We start from the raw sequence: 12,098 nt of genomic DNA on the forward strand, positions 1-12,098 counted from the left end.
GGAGATGGGCGTAGGGCTAGAGCCCTGGCTCTGCCCCCGCCCTTCTAGGGCTCTCTCCCCAAGATGGATCGTACTGATGGCTTCTGGATTCAGTGCTGCCAAGTCTATTCCACACTGCGTGCCTGTCGCCTAATAAAGCAGCTGAATGAGAGTCACAGCTGACTGCAGCTGGGAGGCCTGGCCCAGTGTCTCCCCCACAATCGGTGACACCCTGCTGTAGTGCGAGCCTCTCTTGGCAGCCCCTCTGACCACAGTGTAGCGATGATGGTGCTGATGCTGAGCGGCTGTAGCTGAGAAACAGCTGCAGTACAGCCCCTCCGATTACAGCCCCACCTCCAGGCACCGCTGGCATGGCTGGGTTGCTGCCTCCCTAAGAACAGCTGAACATACACAAGCCTCCACTGTCATACAACTGCATCGCCCGCTGCTACATTGCTGTGAGGACACCCAAGAACTGACAGCCCCAAGCACGGGGAAGGGACAGCCAGAGGAGATCAGCGGGCGGGGGAGTGGATCGGGACGGGCTGATGTGCACAGAGAGGTGGAAAGGGCACAAGGACAGAGCTTAAGAGGACGAGTAGACAGGACATGCCCCTCCCCTCCTCTCCCCTCCCCTCTTCCCTTTTTGGACCATCCATGAGGTGTGAAGACACTAGCTCAGCCAAGGGAGGGTCACAGGGCTTGTACCAAGCCAGGCAAGGCAGGGTGCACTTGTGGCCCTTGTGACAAAGGGGGCATTGTGGGGATTTTACTCCCCTTGTTATACTGTGTTTCTACTGTCCTGTACTAACCCTGCGTGTGTGCCTCAGTTTCTCTGGGCACTGTGCCAATAGCTAGATGGCAGGTGTGCAGAGAGGAGAACACTGCGGAGGCGGAAGGAGGTGGGTTTGCATCTTACAAGCAGGGCTCTGGGCTGGGCGTCTTAGCTTGGTTGTCAGATTGCTAGGAGAGGAACAGTGAGTGGAGCAGTGAGACCTGTGGGCGGGGGGAGGGTGATTCCTTCCACCCCATCTCTGAGACATCTGCCAGAATGGGCAAGCGAGTCCATGACTGTAGTCAGCCCCAAAGGGACCACCTGCCGCGTCCATTAAGCAAGGCCACCCTGTCTTCTCCAATCTCCTCCCAAATCCCTGCAAGGGCAGCACCTCAACCATCACCCTTGGGAGTCAGCAGAAGCGCCGGGCACAGCATCTGAATGAACATTCTCACTACCTCCTGTCCTCCTCGTTACCCCTGTCTGGCTTCGCAGCCTGTTTCCTTGGCCTGCCCTGTCCCATGGCGAGGCGCCTTCTCCTTCCCCCAGTGCCAGCCTGCTCCCTATCAACCTTCCCTTGTCCTCATTTCCCAGCCAGCCCCTCTTAGCCCAGCGCCACCAGAGCTGCATAACCCCTCACCTGCCAGCTGCCGGAGAGACACAGCAGCAGATAGAAACCTCTCCAAGCCAGCCGCAGCTGCAACCCAGCACCACTGGATAAGAGGGAGCCCTGGGGACAAGCAGTAGAATGGGCTAGCTGCGATCCCAGTGGGGAGGGGGTTATCACTGTCCAGGTCACAGCCCAGCCTAGAGCAGCAGCGGGCAAGACCCAGCCCCCGGCCTGCCCCTAAGGCTGCAGTGGGGCAAAGCTTCGAGTACTTCCCCCACCCCCAGCAAAATCTCTCAGCCCCATTTGTCCTGAAAGCAGCCAACGGGAGTCGAGAGATTTTGCTGGGGGTAAGAGCTTTGCACAAAACCAGCCAATGGGAGCTGGGGATTTTTCCCCCGCTGGGGGCAGCTCCCCTTGGCCAGACTAGACTAGACCCCCCCCCGCTCTCTTCTGCACCCCACCCCGCTAACCCAAGCTCCCTTCTGCACCCAACTCCTGTCCCAGACCCCCCAAGGAAAAGTGCAGCCCTGGACCCCTTAACAGGACCTCGGAGTGGGCCCCCCCCACCAAAACCAATCGCCCGCCCCCGGCCCGGAGGCTCCAAGCCCCTCCATTGCCCTAGGCAGCCCCTGCGCTGCAGCCCCCTGCAAATCGACGGGCCAATGGCCAGAGGGGAAACTGAGGCACGGAGCGGCCCCGCCCCGCCCCGCCCCGCCCCGCCCCCTCTCCCCCGCGGGCGGGAGGCAGCCGGTCGGGGGCTGAGCTGGGCGGGGGAGTGCGCGGGGCGCTCGCCGGCGGGAGGCAGAGGCGGGGCTTGCGGGGAGCGGGTAGGGGGGCCGGGCGGTGGGGGCCGGCGAGCAGGGGGTTAACCGGCCCTGGCTCCCCCGCACGTCACGGCCGCGGGGGGGCCGCGGTCTATGGTGGTCTTTGTGATGCGTTTGCTCCTGCGGGCGGCAGCTGCTGCACGGAGCCCGCCGCGCTCGCACACCGCCAGGGGCTGGGGCGGCGGAGCTCCCGCGCCGCGCCGGGCGGGCACCAGCCTCCCTCCTCGCCGGAGCGCCGGGCGGTGAGTGGCGGGAGCAGGTGGCCCGGGCCGAGCCCGGGAGCGGGCCTGGACTCCCCACCTCCCCCAGCGGGTCCCTCCGCCGAGCCCCCGCGCATCGCCCCTCCCGGGGGTCCCCTCTGTGCCCCCCGCCGCCGAGCCCCCGCGCATCGCCCCTCCCGGGGGTCCTCTCTGTGTCCCCCGCCGCAGAGCCCCCGCGCATCGCCCCTCCCGGGGGTCCCCTCTGTGCCCCCCGCCGCAGAGCCCCCGCGCATCACCCTTCGGGGGACCCTCTGTGTCCCCCCATTGCAGAGCCCCCGCGCATCGCCCCTCCCGGGGGTCCCCTCTGTGCCCCCCGCCGCAGAGCCCCCGCGCATCACCCTTCGGGGGACCCTCTGTGTCCCCTCATTGCAGAGCCAGCCCTAGCTGGGGGGAGCTGGCGGGTGCAGAGGGGCTGCGGCAGTCCCTGGTCCGGGCAGCCAGCTGGGCCCTCTCCCCCTGCACGTCCCCCCTGGGGTGGGGGATCTCACTCTGTGGGCTGGGGGTTGCTGCATCCCCTGCTGCTGGCAGCTGGGTGCTGTGTCTCCCCTGCGGTAAATTCTCCCGCAGTGGCGGGCAGAGAGCGGCAGCTCTGCCCAGGTGGCACCAGGGTGCAGCCTGAGTGGCCTGGTTTGGGGGCAGCTTCCTCTCTTGGCCCTGGCTGGGCCCAGCTCAGAGAGGCTCCTGTGGAGGTCACAGAGGTCCTTGGCCACCTTGCTTACAGGGACAAGTTCCCAGTAGGTCCAGGAAGGGACCAGGGGCTAAGGGAGTCCCCCCCCTCCCCCGCGCATCACCTGCACCATCCAGGGTAGTGCAGGACCCACCAGGGTGTGATGCCAAGGGACAGGCTGCCTGCTTGGGAATGCAGAAACGAACTGCCCTGGTGCCCATCCGTGGTACTTTACCTTCTGCTTCCGGCATCTCCGAGTGGTCCGAGCTGCCAGGATCCGGGGATACCCCCTAGCCAAGAGAGCCCAGGGTCTCCAGGAAGGAGAGGGTTGGCCTGTCTCCTTTGCTTCTCTTGCTGGGGAGGGTGACTTCCCATTGTTGTGATGCATTCTTCGGGGTCGCTGCCTGAATTGTTGTGATGCATTCTTCGGGGTTGCTGCCTGAGTCCTGGATGTTTGACAAAGGAGCCAGGTTCTGGGGCGGGGGAGAGAATTTCAGGTAAGGCAATGAAATTCCTTCTCCAGTCACCTTCCAGGTTTTAATAAACACCTGCAAAGCAAAACGGGGCGGGAGGAGGCTGCCTGGGGTTGATCTAGGTCTGTCCTTGGTGGGATCCTTATGGGGGATATTGGGCAAGTGGGGGGAAGGGAAGGGGGTAACCAGGCCCTTCTGAGTTTCCACCTCTGCCATGGGCTTGGGGCTTGCAGCTTCTCTTTGATCCTGGCCTGTGTCTAGTGGGAAGATGCTAGCCCTCTGTACAGAGGTTCCCCCTTTGGCTTAGGTTGCTGGCGTGATACAGGGGATTCAGTTTTTAAATTCAGCGATGCAGCCCTCAGGCTCAATGCACCACTTCCACCCCCCCCCCCCCCCCCCCCGCCCGCCCCGAGCATCAGCGGTAAAGCAATGCAGAGCAAAACTACATGCAAATAACTCAGGGTCTCTAGAGGACAAGAATGTAGCTGCAGTTCTGTCCCCTCCCAGAAGAGGGGGGGGGTCCCTACAAGCAGAGGTGGTCGCTGACTGCAGAGCTCACCGGCCTCCGGATGGAGGGGTCAGTCCGGGCTGGAGGATGTGCAGCCCAGCAATGAACGAACAGGAAGATTGCCAGGAAAGGAGGGTCTTTTGTTGGATTATTATAGATCAAACCACCGACTGTTGTCTCTTCTCACCTGGGCAGCCGCTGCAGCTAAGCTAGGCAGTTTTGAAGTAGCAGGGAGTGGCAGTGTTAAGGCCTCCAGCAGCAGCTCCTATTGTGAGCCAGGGCTGCAGCTGCAGCTCTGCTCTACCGAACTGGGGTGAGTCCAGGAGACTCCAGACCCCTTTTGCTCGCAGGGATCCACTCGATTCCCTCCATTTCCTCTGCCAGGTCTGGTGGGACTGGGACGGACCAGGGCCAGGATGATGAGGGAAGGTCAGTTGAGTTGCAAGTGGCACATCCAGGAATTCCACCCAGTCGGACACGTAGTGGGCTTACTGTGTCTCTGCAACGGGGTCACACACATGCTGCTCTCCTGGGCCCATCAGCTGAGCTCATGCAGCACTCAGAGGCTTCCCTTGTGCAGTGCCCTGCCCTGCCCTGCCCTGCCCTGCCCCTGGAGTTCACAGATGCGCCGGGCAGGGAGGGGAGAGATATGGGGCCCCACCAGCAGCTCTCAGGGTGCCCCTGAAAAACTGAACAACTCTGCAGCAGCTCTTCTCTCCCTTCTGTGCTCCGAGTCCTGGAGTATTCCTGGGTGCAGGAAGAATCAGTGCAGAAGAGGAGGGAGGATAAAACATCTCCAGCCTCGGCTGGCTCCTCCACTTGGCTTGGAAGGGGAATTATCCGCTAAAAGCCCTTCCTCCTCAGGATCTGGCTCAGAACCATCCCTTGGGAGACAGGAGAGGCCTTCCCCACTCCCCCGCAGCCTTTTCAGCGGTGGGCAGTTTCCCACCCCACATGTTTAATGCAGCTCCCATCAGCCACATCCAGATAGGGAAAGTGGGTCTTTGCTGCATCCAGCCTCGACTGTGTTCCGTGGAGCAAGCCCTCCAGGCCGGGCCTGACTTGTTTCTCTGGGAGGTGCACCATTGTCCTGCCCGTCGCACATGCAGTCTGGCTGGCCGATTCCAGACACCTGTCGTTCCATCGTTTCAGTCCCTGCCCAGCTTTGGTTGGACGAGACACATAAGCACAATGACGCTGCCACTAGAAATTCCCAAGCTGCAGCCTGGGGCTGCCAGTCTAGCACCTTTCCCCAATATGACAGCCACGTGCACAGAGGATAGGATCTCGGCCTGCACCTGGGCTGAGCCTTTTACGTCAATATCGCCTTTGGGCTGGTCCTGTCGGGTCCATACACTGCTGGAGCAGAGCTCATCTCGGGCTACGTCTACACTACTCCAGATTATCAACCCGCTCAGGGTCAGTCGTCTGGGGTTTGATTTTGCATGTCTAGTATGGACACATGAAATCAGCCTCTCGGGGGTTGCAGTCAACCCTGTACTCCTTGTAAGGGAGGTCAATGGGAGAAACTCTCCCGTCAATCTTCCCCGGTTTGGGCAGCCAAGTTAGCCAAGGGCAGATGTATTGATTTTAGACATGCAATTGCCATTGCTAGCATTGAATACCTGTGGCTGACTTATTTTGCCTAGTGCAGATTTAGCCTAACTCAGACTGCTCATGGGATCAGTCTACACAAGACCTGAAAGTCGATCTGAGATACATAATTCCAGCGACGATAATTGCATAGCTGGAACTGACGTATCTAAGATCAGTTTATCAGGCCCTCCACACAGAGGGTCACGTCCCTTACTCCTCACGAGGGTGAGTGCCAGGGTCGACTGTTGAGCCCTGATGGTTCGATTTAGTGCTTCCTCACTAGGTGCACTAACTTGAACCCCAGAAGATCGACCCATTCAGGGTTAATCTTCCAGTAAGTATAGATATACTCTTGGACTGGGGCTCTCCACTGTACAAAGCCAGTGGCCTGACCCTCTGCAGTCACTCTTGCCCTTGAATTAGCCCATCACTTGCAGCTGCCGTGGCATTCCCATGCTCTGCCTTCCGTTCGTGGCTCTGATCTGCCCCTGTCTCTACTGCAGCAGTACTGTCGTCCTCTGACCTCCAATGCCGGGGGTTGCACCCAGACCCCTTTGAGCCCATCTGCCTCTCGCCCTCTAAGGGAGCCCATCTGCTTGGCCTGCATTAATTAGCTCTCCGTATAGACCAGCAGCAAGGAGCTTAGCACAGGGCAGGTCTCTGAGTCTCCTCTTCCCTTGGAACCACCTGGGCAACCCCTCCGGTGCAAATGGACGTTAAATATTCATGTGTTTATTTACAACCTTTCACCGCTCGGTTCCCGGGGGCCTCCGTGGGAGGCTGGTGCATCACAGAAGGGACAGGGAAAGCCAGAGCTGCTGCCCATCGCTCCTTTGTGCCGCGCGAGCTTCAGCCCTGCAAAACGGGCAGCGTTTCTTCCTCGCTGTGGGATCCACAGGGCAGCTGCTCCCTTTGCCCCCTGGAGAACATCCCCCACAGCCCAGTGCCATCTGCAGAGTGTCACGCCACTCTTGCTTTCCTCCTTCCCCAGCCCCTGTTCCATGACTCTCTCCTCCCTGTGGCCTCACTTCCTCTCCTTAACCTTCATGCGCCTTCCTGCCCCACTTTCCTTCTCTCACCCAAGTGTGCCCTGTAAGCTGAGTGCTTGGCAAGCTGCCCCGGGGAGATTCAGGGGCTGCCCAGCGGATGGGCAGAGCGCCCACAGGCGGCAGCCTGTGTTTCTATGGATGGTGCACATCTGCACGTACCTCGGTGCACATCACAACATTCATTCTGCACGTGGATGGAAAAAATTAGAGGCAAGCTTGTCTCGTACCCACTCGCCATTCTCTCTCCTGGCCCCAGACCCCTTCTACTTCCCTCTTCCCTCCAGGGGGAATTCTGCTCCTGCAGCCTCTGTCTGCAGCAAACCCTCTCCCAGCAAGGCTCCCAGGTGCTGTGTGTCGCACTGACCAGTCCACATACTGAGGGCATCTCTGCAGTGTTCTTTCCTAGCTAACCCAGGACGCGAGAGGTGCCTGTTAGAAAGCTGCGCTCAGCACAACGCGGTGCCATGTGCATCCTCGCAGGGGGCCCCTTTCTGCGGATGGGCAGTACAGTAGAGGCTGTCCCTGCTGGGAGTGCAGACATGGGCACTGGGGGTGGCCTAGCAGGTCTCCCAGCACCCCAAGAGGTAGGCTTTCGGCTCCTTGCCCTAGTGACCAGCCAGCAGCACAAAGCATAGGACACTCCTGTGCTCTGGCTCAGGGATTCTGAAAACAAGGTGACACATAATGCAGTTCCCTAGGGTCTTCTACCTGTGGCCACACCCCGTCAGGGAGAGTGGAGCTGGTCCCTCCCTCTGCCTTGCCCAGAGGCCCCGGGGAGCCTTTTGGCTCCTGTGTTATCCCCATTTTACAGCTCAGGAAATGGAGGTGCAGAGAAATTAAGCCACTGGGCCAAGATCAGACAGCAAGTCAACAGCAGAGTCAGGAATAGGACTTAGGAGCCCCAGCTCCTGATTGTGATTCTTAGAACAAGCATTCCCCACCCATGACAAGACCTCAGCTCTGTATTAAGCTTCAGCATCTCCCTGAAAGCAATTCGGAGTGGCCAGGCTAGGACTGTGAGTAATAGCCCATTGGTGCCACCCACTGACATAAATTAAGCGATGATTTAGGAGGTAGGGACTTGTAAAAAGATTTAGCCGAATACACGGTTCCTTCTGCAGACGCGTCCGCACACAGCATACGTGACTGAGCAATTCACTTCCATCCCTGCATTACCCGCCCGAGACGTAGCAACCCCCGCAGGGCAGAGATGGGCTGACTTGTCAGATGATGCCTGCAGGCCTCACGAACCCTCCCTCTCTGCTGGTTTCATTCTCCTCTCCAGCGGCAGAGATGCCTCCTCCATCATCAGGGACACCCCACCACCAATAAGCAAGGGCAGGACCTGCCTGACCTGGCATCCAAGCCAAAGAAAGGGCTGGCACCTCCTGTCCCTCCATAAACAGTCCTAAACCCTCCAGAGGTCAATCTAGCTCCCTGGTTTCTGCTCTGTCAATGGTAGCTGGAGCGTCAGCTCCCTTGCCATGCCCAAAACCTGCCATGTTAGTGGCTGCGGTGTTTCAACCCTTTTGCCAGTTGCTCCGGCACTAAGCAGCAGCCCAGCCCAGCTCCTAGCTTCCATCCTGCAAGTCACCAGCACCATGCAGCGTGATGCCAGACGGGGAGTTCACCTCGGTATCAGCCAGGCACTCAGCTCTCCCGGAGCAGGCGGGATTGGGGATTCGTACTCAGCACCTGCCTCACTTAATGAAGCGGTTTGGGATTTGCATTTCTTTGAAACAGAGAAATAAGGAACAGTCCATAGGTAATGAACCCCACTTCTGTGGCACTGGTTCCATCCCATCCTGACCCACCCTCCTAAGCCATTCAGGGCTGCACACACTAGAACACCACTCGGAACCAAGGTGTCTCGCTGTCTGCTTTTGCTAAGCCTGGATTTCTGCTCAGGACTTCTAGCACGTTATGGGATAAAATAGCCTCGTTCTGCAGCAGCAGAGCCCTTGTCACTTGCTCAGGGATTGAAGAAAAGAACAAGAAACACCCACCTTTCCCCTACAGCTTCAAACAGAGGGGTTAGGCCCAGCCCTGGGCAGGGACAGAACACACTGCGTGAGCGGTTGCATTACAGCTTAGTGAGGCATAACAGAGCGCGGAGGGCCTGTGGAGGTATCGATTTAACAAAAAAACCCAAGGGCCTCGTGGGGATGGCACGTTCACGTTAATTTAGTGCTTTGGAGTACCCCCATTTCTGGCTTCTAATTTGACAAGGAGATGACTGTTCTTTTTCAGCTTATTTTAACGCTGTAGCCGAGCCACAGAGTGAAAAATACCACATCTGGGGTGGTAAGTCCATTTGTCATAGTTATCTCAGGCTGAGGATAATGGATCTTAATTGTGCCGTGATGGCCAGAAAAGACCCGGAGGCTGGGGTCACACTAGCAAGTTTTGCCGGCTAAACCCTGGTTTTGTCAGTAAAACTCGTGGAGCGTGTACACAAAAATTGCATTTTGTTGACAGCATCTGGACAGAACACAGCACTTCTCCCGGCAGCGTTCTGCTTCAAAGCTCTGAGGCATGACGTTGCTGTCGACAAAAAAGCTGTGTGGCTGTTCTTGGCGGGGCCTTCTCTCCACAGACAGGGCATCCACAACAGCGGACAGCCCTGTCTGCTGTGCTTCCCGGCTGCCTGTTTGGTCGAGAGCACAGCCGGGCAGTCTGGTTGCTTTGTCGACAGAACGGAGCCTTCTCCCAGTTTTGTGTGGCCGCGTTCTGTCAACAGAAGTTTTGTCGGGAGAACTCTCCCCACATTGACTGCTGTTGACAGAGCACTGGAGTGTAACCGCAGCCTAAACAGAAGAGCTAGAGAGCCCAGGGGACTGCAGGAGGACATGGAAACTTTCCCTCTCGGTTGCAAGTTCCAATCCAGCTCCACTCTGCAGGAAGTGAAAGTGAGCGCTGTGTTTTATCCTTTGTAGCGTGATACTTACGGGCATAAGGTCTCATTGTGCTAGGTGCTGTACGTGCCGATAATGAAAAGACAACCTGTACCTCCAGGTGTTGATAACTGAGGATGAGAGACAACAGGTGGAGCCAGCAAGCAGACGGGGGGGTATTGCAACAGCCATTTGGTGAGCTCTGTGTACCCGTTGGTACCGTGTGCATCCCTGCAGCATCTGTGCGAGCCACGCCCTGTGACATCTGCATGTCCGCTCTGCCCTGGGGCAGCTGGGAAAAGCTCTGAAATGGTTCTTAGCAGCTCTGGGCCAGGCACGAGGCGGAAGGCTCAGTTACAGCAGCCAGCATTGCGCTGCAGTGTGCGAGCAGAGCGGTCTGTGGTCATCGCTCGCCCCCGCCAAGGGAGTTCCCACAGCCTCACAAGACAGCCTGGCCCAGCCCCTGGCTGTGATGTGTTTAATGCCTGGGGTCTGCAGCTTTCTCGAGGCTGTGAAATGAAACTGTTGAGGGAGGAGTGGAAGATACCGCTGATGCCACACGATGCCCTCGTAATGAACGCCTGGATCTTGACTAGGACTTTGCATAAGGAGACCGCAGAGCAAGAGAGCACGGGGGCAGGAAGCTCTTAGACCCAGACTGCCAACGATAGTTCAATGCCTAACTCTCTGGAGACCTGGGCCCCTACATGCTTTTGAGGCTCTGGGCTTTGATGACCAGCAGGGCAGGGAGGGCAGCAGCTGATGTTTTGAGGTCAGTGTGGCCACCCTCAGTGGATCACAGTGGCCTGCACGTTCCCTCTAATGTTTTCCATCCATGGGCAGAAAAACTTTTGTGCACTGCTGCCCACTGAGGGAGGCTGTGGGCGCTCTGCGAATCAGCTGAGCAGCACCTCAGTCTCTCTTGGGAGGCTGCCCAAGGGCTCAGCTTACCAGGAGCGCCAATGGCCAGCTCCTTGTCTGCTTGCCCATCAGCCCCTGCTGCCTCTCTGAGGCGAGAGGCTGGTGACGTCTCCGAGGAAGAGGGGCAGGATTCGGCGGGCTTCGAGTTTGCTCATTGCTTAGCTGGGTGCTCAGAAGTCTGCTGCAGCCTGGGCTGTTCCCTAGAACAAGAGCAGGCAGAGGCGGAGCACTCCCAGGACACGTTATTACCATTAAGTGGCTGAGGCACAAGGTGGGAAGACTCAACTACACATGCAGAAAAAGTGACCAGTTCAGCTTAAGATGTAAAATAATAGGAAGTTAATGCTGGAACTGGGAGAAAAGAGAAGAATGGTCATACACCCCTTGTTCCAACCAAGCAGGCATCCCTCAGCCCCAGGGGCTTTGTAGCCACCGCTGAGATTGCAGTCCCATCAGTCGCTGTTTGGAAAGGACTGGCTGCCTTGTTCATGCACTGGAAGGTACAAGGGGCATCAGCAGAGGGTGCAGAGTCCCACACCAGGGAAAGAGCTAGACAGAGGAGAGGCAGCTGGAGGGATGTCATGACCCTACACAAGCAGGGGAATCTGTACACAGGGACGATAGGGCACCTCCATGTGCTGCTGGGCAGAGAGAGTCACAAACCCATAAGCCAGCCCTGAGGCCATGCTGCCTGGTGGGCTTGGAGATAGTCTCATTTATAGCCAGAGCTACAAGGAGGCACCTATTTGGTTGGCAATTCAGAGCACAGGAGTTAAAGCAACTCCAGCACTCCTGCACTTTGAAGTGCCCCTGGAAATGCAGCTCAAATTGATGCAAGAAGGGAGAGGAGGAGGAAGAGAGAGGGAGGAAGGAGGGATAGTGCGACCTGCAGGAGTGCTGGAGAACCTCCACCCACCGATTGCCAAGTCATTTGTCTATAATGCACCCGTCACCCTGCTCTCCGGTTTGCAGCCTCAACGCTGAACCCTGTGGGCTTGTCAGTGCAACTGGCATGACTGGTGAGGTCTGGATGCATCTCAGAAGTTATCAGGGCTGGAAATGGTTAGCAGGTGGGGAGTACAAAGTGCAGCCTTTGTTTCCAACCACCCGGGGACGTCAGGAAAGAGCAGGGCTCTCTTTCCAGCTGCCACTCGCAGCCCTTTCAAAACGGAGAACTCACAGCCCTTTTTTCTTGCTCTTGTGGTTTGTCGATATGGTGCCTACCATTCAGAAAGCAAAAGCAAAAGGCCGGCTGGTGTGAGGCTGGTTGGCCGAGCACTGTTCTCAGCAAGTGACCTGATCAGACTCAGACGAGACACCAACACTGCAGGCCGGTTTGTCGTCCTAATGAAATAGGTGGCGGGGAACTTCTGGTGCCAAGCACAATGGAGGGTTGTGAAGTTTAGGGCTCTGCTATAAGTTTCTCTCACCGAAGCATCTCCCCTCAGGCATCCCTCCGTGCAAGAAGAGGCAGGGACAGAGCACCAGCCTTCTCAAACTTGGGTAACTTAGTTCCTCCCTGAACCCCTGTGCACAGAACTC

The 12,098-nt window shown here is 58.0% G+C and overlaps 1 protein-coding gene across 2 annotated transcripts in view; it reads left to right on the forward strand.

Moving 5' to 3' along the window:
- Nucleotides 1–2,289: 2,289 nt before the first annotated feature.
- LOC142001172 (CYFIP-related Rac1 interactor A-like) overlaps nucleotides 2,290–12,098 on the forward strand; it is a 41,666-nt gene continuing 31,857 nt past the window's right edge. For both annotated transcript variants that reach the window (XM_074976155.1, XM_074976156.1), the window contains exon 1: nucleotides 2,290–2,430. The gene's annotated coding sequence lies outside the window, so the exon portion shown is untranslated. The remainder of the gene's footprint in view (nucleotides 2,431–12,098) is intronic.

Source organism: Carettochelys insculpta, chromosome 24, assembly GCF_033958435.1.
Source record: "Carettochelys insculpta isolate YL-2023 chromosome 24, ASM3395843v1, whole genome shotgun sequence".
NCBI classification, from domain to species: Eukaryota; Metazoa; Chordata; order Testudines; family Carettochelyidae; genus Carettochelys; species Carettochelys insculpta.